The sequence below is a fragment of the Aquarana catesbeiana genome, linkage group LG03 (genome assembly GCF_042186555.1).
Source record: "Aquarana catesbeiana isolate 2022-GZ linkage group LG03, ASM4218655v1, whole genome shotgun sequence".
Lineage (NCBI taxonomy): Eukaryota > Metazoa > Chordata > Amphibia > Anura > Ranidae > Aquarana > Aquarana catesbeiana.
The window spans coordinates 218,156,057-218,168,715 of NC_133326.1; positions in this window are offsets into that span (position 1 = coordinate 218,156,057).

The window sequence follows — 12,659 nt, forward strand, 5'->3', positions numbered from 1 at the left end:
CTCCTGCTTGGGCCAGCCCCTCCTGACAGCTCAGGGAATTCCATGGCTTCAGGCAGCAGAGATGCTGTAGCTGGGGAGGGTGAGGTTCTAGTCACTGAGAGTTTTGGGGGGGAGTCAAGGCAGCGCCCCTGGCTTCCACATGATGTCCTTGTAAGGTTGGGGCAGCAGCGCCATCTTAGCTCCCAACTTGTCCATCATCATTGAGGCAGTAGAGGGAAAGAACTGCTATATAAAAAGGTCTTCGTGTGCGCTGGAAGGTTTCTTTGATTTCATGTGGACCAACATGTGAAGTTCTGCTACCTAGGAGAGCCATTGTTAACAGGGATAGTGCCCAAGCAGCACAGAGCTACAGAACTGTCATTTTCACAGCACCATAGTTGGTCACGATTCCCCCACCCAAACACAACATTTTATGCATTTATAGTAAGTTACAAAAGATAGGGTTTTGTTGAGTAAATAGATATCAAACATGTCAAGCCTTAAAATTGTGTGTGCCTGTGGAATTGCAAAACTTCTCCATAGGTGAAGCTTTAAAGGTCTTTACGGGATAATAGTTTAATTTTACCCATATTGTATGACTTTAGAATTATTCCTCTCACGCTAATGTGTTTTTTTTTTTTTTATCATTACCTTTATTTCTATCATAAAAGGGCTAACAGGTCCTCTATATGATTGCATGGACAGGTGACAGGTCCTCTGTATGGTGACATCAGGGCTGTATTAGACCTCAAGTGTTTCCACTGCCCTCCAAAGCAGATATGCAATGCATTTCGGTGCTGAACAGTGCATTGCAAGCCCTGATTGGCTGAAGCAGTGAAAGCTTCAGCCAATCAGGGCACGGAGCACTGTCAGGCCCCTTTTACATGGGCAGATATAATTGTGCTTTTAGCTGTGGACAGATGAAGTTATCAACCGCAGCTAAATGCACACAATGCTTCCTATGGCCCCATTCACAAACTGCATTTAGCAACGGTTTCGTTACATGCGGTTTTGTGCAGATAGAAAAAATAAAGTAAACAAAGTTGACTGTGTCCAGGAACGGTTTAGTGCAGCTATCTGCACATAACTGCAGGTAATCGCAGTGTACTATTTCTCCTGCAGTTAGCAGCGGCAACAAGGAAAGAAAAACAACAGGAAGCACATCAGAAATGGCAAGAATGTTCCAAGCGCAGCTAAACGCAGCCGCATGTAAACGCACATAAACGCAGCTAATCGCAATGTACAACTGCAAGTGAACGCTGTGCCAGGATTCTCTCAATTTCAATATAACAAAACATGCTTTTAACAGCGGCAGAACAGCTGCCCGTGTGAAAGGGGCCTCAGAGTCATGATTGGACACTGTCATCATGACTTTATCCAATCATGGCTCATTCCCGCCCTACTGAATAAAAGTATTCTTACAATAGCAGCCATTTTCAGTGTGATTTCGGCATGGAGAGAGATAGAACAGGGCTCTGTTCAGTGCTATTAGTTAGTGTTCTATACTGTGCTATTTTGCTTTAATTGTCAGTGTAGAACATAGGCGTGCACACAGGGTGTGCCCAGGCACACCCTAATCCCCCCATGCGCATTAATGTTATCGTTCTGTGTAGCAACAAGAACATGGGAAAGATCTCCCTCTTACTGGCTCTGCCATAAGAGAAGTGTTTATCCTTTTCTCTTTCACTGTGCCAGCAAGGAGATCAATGTGTCGGGGTAATATATATGTAGATACATATACATGCATGTGTGTTTGAGCTTAAGGGTGCACACCCTAATGCATTAGGCAGCGCACACCTATGCTGTAGAATATTAGTTTAGTGTCAGTCTAGGCATAGTGTGAGTGTAGTGAGGAGGACCATCATTCAGTCTAGGGATAGTGTGAGTAGGGACAGCTCAGATAGTTTCACTGTAGTGTAGTAAGACCATCTCATTCATACATACATTAGTTTAGAGTAGGGACAGCTCATATAGTTTCAGTGTAGTGTAGTGAGACCGTGTCAGTAATCTTTACATTAGTGTATAGCTAGAGTAGGGACAGTTGAACACCATCTATTTGATTGCGTTACTGCCAGTTTAAAGCCATTTACTTATGTGCACATTACTGCCAGTTTAATGCCATTTACTTCTTTGTGCGTTACTGCCAGTTTAACGCCATATCGTTTTGTGTGCGTTACTGCCAGTTTAAGGCCATATAGTTTTGTGTGCGCTACTGCCAATTTAACGCCATATAGTTCTGTGTGCGTTACTGCCAGTTTAACGCCATTTACGTCTGTGTGTGTTACTGCCAGTTTAATGCCATATAGTTCTGTGTGCGTTACTGCCAGTTTAACACCATTTACTTCTGTGTGCGTTACTGCCAGTTTAACGCCATATAGTTCTGTGTATGTTACTGCCAGTTTAACGCCATATAGTTCTGTGTGCGTTACTGCTAGTTTAATGCCATATAGTTTTGTGTGCGTTACTGCCAGTTTAACGCCATATAGTATTGTGCGTCACTGTACGTTTGGCGCATTATATTGCAGTATATTATAGTGTATCTGTGGAGTGTGTCTGTGTAGTGTGAGTACTCAAATTAAAGTGCACCACACACCTCTTTACATTGATTAAAGTGCATCTACATACAGATTTCAACTTCTTCTTTACATTTGCTTATAAGCACCGCCCTCTCCCTCCCAATAATGTCTGGGAGGACAATAAGGAGAGGCAGAAGTTTGCTTGGCACTGTAAGGGGGCCAGCAACAAATGTGTCTACAGGCAAAGGTGGACGTGGTGGACAGTCCACAGGCAGGGCATCATTTCCTCTGTTTAGTGAGTTTGCCCATGCTATCCAGCCACAACATGCAGAGGAGGTGGTGGACTAGCTTACTAAACCTTCCTCATCCTCCTCATCGTCTGTCACGCAAGCAGAGACAAGTGTGCAATCCCCTACAGTTGCCAGAGTGGATAAACCTGCCTCCTTGTCCACATCTATTCCTGCCAAACCCCCTCATCAGCCCAACATCATTGAGGAGTCAGCTGAGTTGTTTGACCACAGAAAGGCCAGTGGAGTGGGAGCCAGGGACAGAGGGACCAGGGGCTGACTCAGCAGCAGCTAAGAAGCATTGCAGGAGTACACGGCTGTGTAATGAAAGTCTCTCTGGATCAGTAGTGGCTCACAGCACTAGAGGCCAAGATGTGGAGGAGCGGAAGATGAGGGTGCAGGGTGCAGGGGAGTGGTATTAGTGAGTCCTGGAATGAGCTAAATGGCTCGCTGGGTGGAGACCAGGTGGTCATGGGGAATAACTGTCCCAGACTTGGAATAAAGACAGGTAAGATCTCACCCGGTGCTGGCTGCAGTCCACGTCAGGAGCAGGGAATAAAGCTCTCACCATCTCCCACTTGTCAGATGCTTAGTTGCATGATGTTCCGTCCTCCGGAGGGTCATCCACGGTACACATCCATTGGCGGTGTCCTAGGGATGAAATTGGGGAAGGGTAGTCCCGGGAGAATGCAGCGGGCAACGCTGAATCTCCTCACACCGTCAGTTCCCCTCGTTCCGTTTCCGCGGGCTGATTCAAGCGGCCAAAATGATCCTGGGCCAATGGTGTCAGGGCTGGTAGGCGGGTCTGCTGGTCTGCAAGAGCGCTATGAGCAGCGTGATGGCGTCATGCTGACGCGTTTCATCCGTGACTCGGATTTCATCAGAGCATGCGCAGTAGCAGAATTCATCGTCTTATAAAGCATCAAGGCTGGACCACGTAAGGGCTTCAGCGTCTTGTTGTCAAGGCTACGGCATTAATCACTGACAGCCACACACATAAACAGGAAATTAAAAGCACACAGGTAGTGGGGCGGGTCCGTGAGTACGTACAACCAAGAGAGAAAGTTAAATAAGACAGTGACAACGGATATGAAAACCCAAATGAGAGAAAAAGTGAAAAAAAAAAAAAATGTGGATGTGGGACAATTATAACCCTACATAGGTACCATCCCAAAAAAATGCGAAAGTCAATAACAAAGGTAAGGTGGAGTGGAACTTTGTATGTACCCTGTAGGGTTTAATAAGCGTATATACAACAAAATAAAAATATAATTAATCTTTATTTTCCATATATTAATGTGTCAAACAAGAATATTACAATTATAGCAAATTAAAATCACAGTTACTGTTATTTGGTCAGCACATCCTGGACCAAATAACAGTAACTGTGATTTTAATTTGCAGATGTTGGTTCTAAAGTTGGGGATGACAGGAACATGAGCCTAGAGTGAGGGAGGAACACTGGTAGACAAATTGGAATTTATGTTCCCCAAGCCACAGCGTATTGCCAAGTTGTCTCCAGTGGTAATGATGAAGATGATGATGAGGTCACTGATGCAACTTGTGTGCCAGATAGAGCAGAGGAGGAAACTGAAGGTGAGGTGGCACAACCCCAAGGATGCCAACATCAAGAGAGTATAGAGCAGCCACCCTATTCCATCACATTCTGCAGCTGTTATCTTCCGGCACACTCCCCAAAGCTCAGCTGTCTGGGCCTTTTGCAGCACTCTGCAGCAGATCGCACTGTTGCTATCTGCAAACTGTGTCTCAGGCACATTAAACGTGGCAAAAACACCAACCACTTGTGTATCACATGCTTAACAAGGCATTTAACGTGCAACCACTCTGCCCGTTGACAAGAGCACCTAAAAACCACACAAAAGAGGCACAAATCTGTCCCTCCTCCTCCTCCTTCTTACCCACTTCAGTCTGCCCCTGCTATACCGAGTCATTACCTCTCAGCAGCCTCCACTGACAGGAATGATGGTATAGCACAGGGTGTCCCAGGTCCTAGCAGCACATCTGCCAGCATCACTCCGCCAGCTGTAGACTGTAGCCCGCAAATTTCTCAGCCCCATCTGCTGCAGCGAAAAAAAAAATACAGTCCCTGCCACCCACATGCCCAGCGTCTAAATGTAAGCTTGTCAAAGCTGTTGGCTATCCAACTTCTGCCTTTCAGCCTGGTGGATTCTGCCCCCTTCCATGAATTCGCACAATGCGCTGTACCACAATGGCAGGTTCTCAGTCGCTACTAATTTTCACGTAAGGCCGTTGCATCTCTCTACCATCACATGGAAGGGAATGTTCTGGTATCGTTGGGCAAGGCAGTCAGCCACCTTACTGCTGACACGTGGTCCAGCAAGCATGGGCAGGGACAATATATTTAGTTCACAGCACACTGGGTAACGCTGCTTGCAACTCCAAAGGATGCAGGACAGGGCTCGGTGCTGCAGCTTGTTGTGCCCCCACGTCTCCATATAGCTGGTGGTGATCATGCCAGACCTGTGAGCTCTAGCCCCTCCTCCACCACCACCCCCATGCCCTCCTCTGTAGAATTGTCCTATGAACATCAGGTACCCCCTAAGCGTTCAAAGGGCTATTCCATGAGGCAGGCTAAAAGGTGCCATGCAGTGCTTTAGCTGGTGTGTTTAGGGGACAGGAACCACACCGGAGCAGAGATTCTTGCAGGGACAGGCCCAGTGGTGGTTCACACCACACCAGCTGTAGCCAGGAAAGGTGGTGTGCAATAATGGCTCAAACCTTCTGTCTGCCCCTAGACAGGGAAATTTAACACATGTGCCATGCCTGGCACATGTCCTCAGTTTGGTGGTGCAGCATTTCCTAAATACGTACCCAGGGTTGCAAGATGTGCTAAAGCTGGCCAGAAGAGTATGTAGCCATTTCAGGAGGTCATACACAGCCAGTGCTCGGTTGGCTGAAATTCAGCGAGAATTCCACCTGCCCGTAAACCGCCTGATTTGTGTAATGCCCACCAGGTGGAACTCGACTTCGGTAATGCTGCAGCGGCTATACATGCAGCAGAGGGCTGTCAACAAATACCTCTGCGAGTTTGGCACAATGACAGGTTCAGGCCACCTCTGCTTTTTTTTCCCCGCGCCAATGGCTGATCATTAAGGATGCATGCACTGTATTGTCACCATTTGAGGAGGTTATGGACAGGGCAATGGAGGCAGAGCAGCAGGAGGAAGAGGAGGACTTCCTTTCCTCTGAAGGCCCACTTTATCCAGATACCATCATTCCTATGTCACAGAACACACAGGAGGAGAGAGGGGAGGAGGATGAGGAGGAGGATTCTGGCACTTTCATAGGCTTCGAAGAAGAGGAAGACATGCGTCAATCTGTAAGCGATGGCTTTCCAACCTCAGGACCCTTGGGAGTAGTACATGGCCGGGAGGAGGAAGTTCCAGTTGCTGTCAGCCTGAGTGACCCCGATGAGTCTGCTTCTCCAGCCTAGGCAAATTTGAGGTGCATTTGCAACCTCATGCTTCAAAGCCTGCGAAAGAACCCAAGAATATGTGGCATAAAGGAGAAGGATGATTACTGGTTGGCAACCCTCCTTGACCACTGTTATAAAGGGAAGGTCTCAGAACTCATCCTGTCCCAACAGAGAGTGCAGAAAATAAAATCTCTTGAGGGCATGTTAAAGAGGATTTTATTGAACGTTTTTCCTGACTCCAATAAGTTACAGTGTCATGTAAAACGTAGTTTTGAGTTTTCTGTTGGTCAAGAGAGGAGCGTTGGAGAAGGCAACCTCCTAAGTGAGGCATTTCGGAATTTTTTTAGTCCTTGCCGCCCAGGGCTGTCAGATTCCACATCCCATCGGCAGCGTCTGCATCACATGGTGGACGATTACCTCGGGGCCAAAACAGATGGAGAGCTTTCCAGTGTTCGATCCACTGACTTACTGGGTCATGAGAATAGACTATTAGCCAGAACTTGCCCAGTATGCTATCCAGTTGTTGGGCTGCCCTGCTTCCAACGTGCTTTTAGAACGGGCATTCAGTGCTGCAGGAGTTTTTGTTACTGATCATAGAACGCGTCTGTCCACAGACTCCGTGGACCGTTTGACTTGTATAAAAATGAATCAGCCCTGGATTACCAGCTATGAAGCCCCTGACGCCGATGTCACTGATTAAGCCTTTTTGGAAAGTGGAATCTCTGCAGGACTTTGAGGCTGCCTAGCTTTGAGAGTGTGCAATCATTTCATCTGGAAGAATGTTTTTGGTATAGGTTTCATGGGCACAATTAACACCCAAAGACCAATTTTTCAGCACCTGTTTGACAGGTGCATATCACAGCAATTTTTTTTGCCTTCATCAAGAGCACCTCTAGGGTTACGGTGGGAAGGTGCCCCTGACACCCAAAGAGTAATTTTTCTGCACCTGTTTGACAGGTGCATATCATTGCAATTTTTTACAGCAAGGCCAATTCACACTGGTATTCCTGATGGCCAGTACATGCCTGGTGAAGGCTTATTTCTAAGACGGGGAACTGCCTGAATGTTAGATTTTTCAGATGACTGCAGTCTCCGCCTAGTCCTGGGCATTGATGAGCGCGTACCCTCGCAGACAGGGCGAGGTGGCCCTGCCCACGTGCATGTACAAGCTTTCTACAGTAGCATTTTAATATCGCCATTTTCTTATATCCATGTAAGGAAGGTCACTTTGTATACTGCCCTTGTAGTTTGCAGAAATTCACTGTCACTGACTGTGGTAATTGCTGTAGTCTCATACATTTCAACAGATGCCCAATGAATGAAACGAGAACACACAATTCTGTGTCCTTGTTTTGAGTTCAGATATGAACTGAATCCTAATGAACAGACTCATCGACTTGTGCTGTAACTTGACTTGTTTCATCTCAGTAATGGTTACTGGGACTGAGTACAAAAAAGGCCCAGACACCAAACTGTGGGGGAAAATAAATGAAAAGCTTAGGACTTGGAGTGATTCCACTTAGCTACTGCATTCGACAAAAGACCTGAATTGAATGACCTGAGTTATAAGACAAATGCTTACACATTATAAGCATCTGCTGGACTAAACCACCACTGTTATGTCTAGGTTCTTTTTCTTTATCTAGCAAACATTATTACTGAAGAGTAAAGCCCCATACACACGATAGGACTTTGAACAAACTTTCCCTTGGATTTTTGTACAAAGGGCGTTGGCCAGAAGTTTGTCTTGCATACAGACGACAGGACTTTTCCAGCCAACTTTCAACAAATCACGTGGTTTTTGAGCTCTTTACCACCACCCTTTGGTCAACTTCTGTATTGTTGTCTGATATTGTGTCAATCTCGCCACTTTTATTGGCGAGATTGACACCTTGCGAGCCGGGTTCACACTGGTGCGGGGATCCAACCTGGATCCCCGCCAATGCGAGGCACTGTGTTTGGTATGAATCTTGAAGGGGAACTCCACGGCAAATTTTAAACAAAAAATCGGCATGGGTTCCCCTCCAGGGGCATACCAGGCTCTTAGATCTGGTCTGGATTTTAAAGGGGAACCCCCTACGCCGAAAAAACAGCGTGGGGGTCCCCCCAAAATCCATACCAGACCCTTATCCGAGCACGCAGCCCGGCCGGTCAGGAAAGGGGGTGGGACGAGCGAGCGCCCCCCCTCCTGAGCCGTACCAGGCCGCATGCCCTCAACATGGGGGTGGGTGCTTTGGGGGAGGGGGCGCCCTGCGGCCCCCCCACCCCAAAGCACCTTGTCCCCATGTTGTCCCCATGTTGATGAGGACAAGGGCCTCTTTCCGACAACCCTGGCCGTTGGTTGTTGGGGTCTGCGGGCGAGGGACTTAATAAGGGGGCCCCCAGATCCCGACCCCCCGCCCTATGTGATTGAGTATGGGGTACATCGTACCCCTACCCATTCACCTAAGGAAAAAAGTGTCAAGAAAAAAAAACAGTACACAGGTTTTTAAAGTAATTTATTAGGCAGCTCCGGGGATCTTCCGACTCCGGGGGTTTTCTTCCGACTTCGGGGGGTCTCTCAGGCCTCTTCTCCCTCTCTCTCCGGTGTTGTCTCCGCGCTCTTTGGTTCTTCTCCGGTGCCTTCTTCCGGGCTCCTCCGCTATCTTCTGCTCTTTTGCCGCTCTTTTGCTAGCGGAGGAGCCCGGACATCTGGATCGTCTTCTTCCCTCCTCTTCTCTTCCAGAGATGTTGACACGACACTCTCCTCGGCTGTAGTGCTGTCTGTGTGCTCTGCTATGACTTATATAAGCGGTGACCCCTCCCCCCTATGACATCACAGTCCCGGGGCATGCTGGGGCTGCTATGTATAAGTCATAGCAGAGCGCACAGACAGCATTACAGCTGGAGAGAGCATCGTGTCAACATCTCTGGAAGAGAAGAGGGAAGAAGACGATCCAGATGTCTGGGCTCCTCCGCTAGCAAAAGAGCAGAAGATAGCGGAAGAGCCCGGAAGAAGGCACCGGAGAAGAACCAGAGAGCGCGAGACGACACCGGAGAGAGGGAGAAGAGGCCTGAGAGACCCCTGAAGTCGGAAGAAGACCACCGGAGTCGGAAGACCCCCGGAGCTGCCTAATAAATTACTTTAAAAACCTGTGTACTGTTTTTTTTCTTGACACTTTTTTCCTTAGGTGAATGGGTAGGGGTATGATGTACCCCATACTCATTCACATAGGGCGGGGGGCCGGGATCTGGGGGCCCCCTTATTAAAGGGGGCTCCCGGATTCCGATAAGCCCCTCACCCGCAGACCCCGACAACCAACGGCCAGGGTTGTCAGGAAGAGGCCCTTGTCCTCATCAACATAGGGACAAGGTGCTTTGGGGTGGGGGGGTCGCAGGGCGCCCCCTCCCCCAAAGCACCCACCCCCATGTTGAGGGCACGCGGCCTGGTACGGCTCAGTAGGGGGGGTGCTCGTCCCCACCCCCTTTCCTGACCGGCCGGGCTGCGTGCTCGGATAAGGGTCTGGTATGGATTTTGGGGGGACCCCCACGCCGTTTTTCTGGCGTAGGGGGTTCCCCTTAAAATCCATACCAGACCTAAGGGCCTGGTATGCCCCCAGAGGGGAATTCCCTCTCGCACTGGCCGCAATAGGAAAATGTGTTTTTCCTATTGCAGCCAGCGCGAGATGTACAGTACCCTGTCACCGAGAACCAGCGCGATGGGTTCGCCCTGAAAACTTTCTCGCGGCCGTGTACTGTAGTTTGTACAAAAGTCAGATGCTTTTGTGTACACACGATCGGACTTTGCTCCATCGGACTTTTGTTGCCGGAAAGTTTGTCCGTTCGCACAGCCAACAAAAGTCCGATGGAAACAGAAAAAGTTTGTCCGATGAAGCGTACACACGGTCGGATTTTGCTCCAAAACAGCTAATTTGCATGTTTGTTGTCAAAAAGTCCGATCGTGTGTATGGGCCTTAACAAAAAAACAGCATTTGCATATCAAATCTCTTAAAACTGACCTGAACTCAAAAAGTAAAGATTTGCTATGTTATTGGGAATATTTTAATGTTAATTAGGCTAAACAATATCCTAATTTTTTTTTTTTATCTTTTTTCAGAAATTCCTCCTAAAAAAAAAAAAAAATATTAGTGCCCTTTCTGGTATGTGAGTGTGTCTAGGCACCCCTGTGTCTACAACCTTATATGTGCAGTGTCACTGCCTGTGACTGCTAGTCTTAAGAGCAGTGACGGCACAAGATCATCCAGCATATGCCAAATTGTGCCCCCCACCCTTCATTATGTGCAAGCTTAGGGGATCCTACTCCCAGCAGTTACCTGCTTGTCAAAGTGAAGCTCCAGATCTGTCAGTCAGTTTTTGCATAGACCGGGAAGTGCATAGTGATGTTGTGGTACCTTCCTGCCAGGGCTGTGGATAAGGAGGTACCACCAGTCCTCCTGTACAGGGCCCAGGCTAGTCGGGGGCTCATGCAGCGGGGTGAATCAGATGTGGGCAGGGAGGGTGATCGACGAGACTGGGAGGCAATTACTGGAACTGATCCCCTGTATGGCTCTCTCTGCAGCAGCTGAAAGCAGTGGTCTCCTTCTCTCCCTCCTGCCAGCTTTCAGCTGATCCAGAGAGAGCCATACAGCAATACAGTTCCAGTAATTGCTCCCCTTCCCCACCACACTGTTCACCCTCCCTGTGCACCATATGTTTCCCTCTCACCCCAGGCCCCCCTACCCCCACACTGCTACTAGCTTCCCCCCTCTCTTTCCCGCAGGCAGCTGCAAGCTTACAATTGGATCTTTCAGGATGAGTGATTAGTAGTACCGATTCGGGACCATAACTGAAGCATAACCATAACCATTCATTCATAACTGAAGCATAGTAAACTGTGTTTATTGGGGGAGCTGTAAGATTGGCTGTATGGGTTGTGTTGGGCCCCATGGTTTCTCTGCCTCTGCTGGTCCGCTTGTCTTCTGGTCTGGTCTTCTTGTGCCAGAGCCAAAACAAAAGACTGAACGCACATGCACTGAGGGAAAGATTAGATGCAGGGAGAATATATACAATACTGGTAAATAGTCCTTTGCCATCTGCATGCCTTTTTTTTAAGGGCACAGTTTTCAGAGTTTAGTTCCTCTTTAAAAGGAAACTAGCCTTATTGTTTTTCCTATTATTATTAACCACTTCCCAACTGCCTGCCCGCAATGTACTGCCTGGACGTCGCTGCCTACTTCCGGGTTTAGGGCATGCGCATACATGCCCCCCATCCAGCACCCGCTGTGATTGTACAAAACGGGAACCTGTCAGCAAGTCCTGGCCAATGATTCACGGCCAGGACCTGCTGATCAGCAGTGTAAAATCAAAGCCCAGAGCTCTGTGTTGATAATCAAACGCAGGGATGAGAAAAGTAGAGATCTATTAGTAAAAGCAGCACACTTTACACACATCACACATAGGCACACATTTAACCCTTTGATCAACCTAGATGTTAAACCCAGCCAGTCTCATAAGTGTTGGAATGCAGAATTGTATTTTGTGCAACAACTACTGTACATCAGAATTTAGTAGAGATATATTGTTCAACCAGTAGATGGCAGTGCTTAAATTTGTAGCTGCTCCAGGATAAACGCTGTCTTTTTTTCTGATTAAAGTTCATGTTTCCTGGCTGCTGTTAAGCAGCAAAGCCCATGTGGACTGTGCACTGTTTGTTCTGTAGGGCTATATTCAGAATTTCTAACAGGTTATGGACCCAGAGAAAAGATGAGAACCCAGTCATAGCCCAGTTAAAGCCAGCTACAGCAGATAAGTGCATGATACAGCAACAGAAAGAAGACTGCAACATAACAAAAGAAAATCGTCAGTTACACAGCTGCAACAAAGCTTTCATTTGCAAATCTGACAAACCAGGTCTAACAGTCTTGGAAATTTGAGATTAAAATGCTGCTAATAAGAGAAAGCACATGGAAATATACAATTGAAGTCAGGCCAGATCACCTTTCAGATGAGTGGATAGAGAAAGACCAAAAAGCTCAAAGCACAATCTCCCATAGCATAGATGATGATCAAATCATACATATATTGTCAGGAAAGGTTCCCTCCGCTGGTTATATCTATCATTTGGCGTGCAGTACTGAGGTCCACCAGCAGGTGTCTCCTGGCAGTTTGGAACTGTCAGAGCTTTTTCCTGCTGGTATTATGTCATCTTTGGGCCGTAGTACTGGCGTCCACCAGCGGATGGATCCTGGCAGTGTGGAGCAGGCATTACCTTCTGCAATTAGGCATCACCTGACTTTGTTAGCAGCTATAGTATAACTACCCAGCAAGTGCACACACACCCTGCCCTGGTATTGTCCTTGTGCATTGACCTGCAGCCTGTTAATCTGTGATCCTGATCCTGGACCTGAACCCTGATTCCTGTATCCTGTATTCTGAACCCTG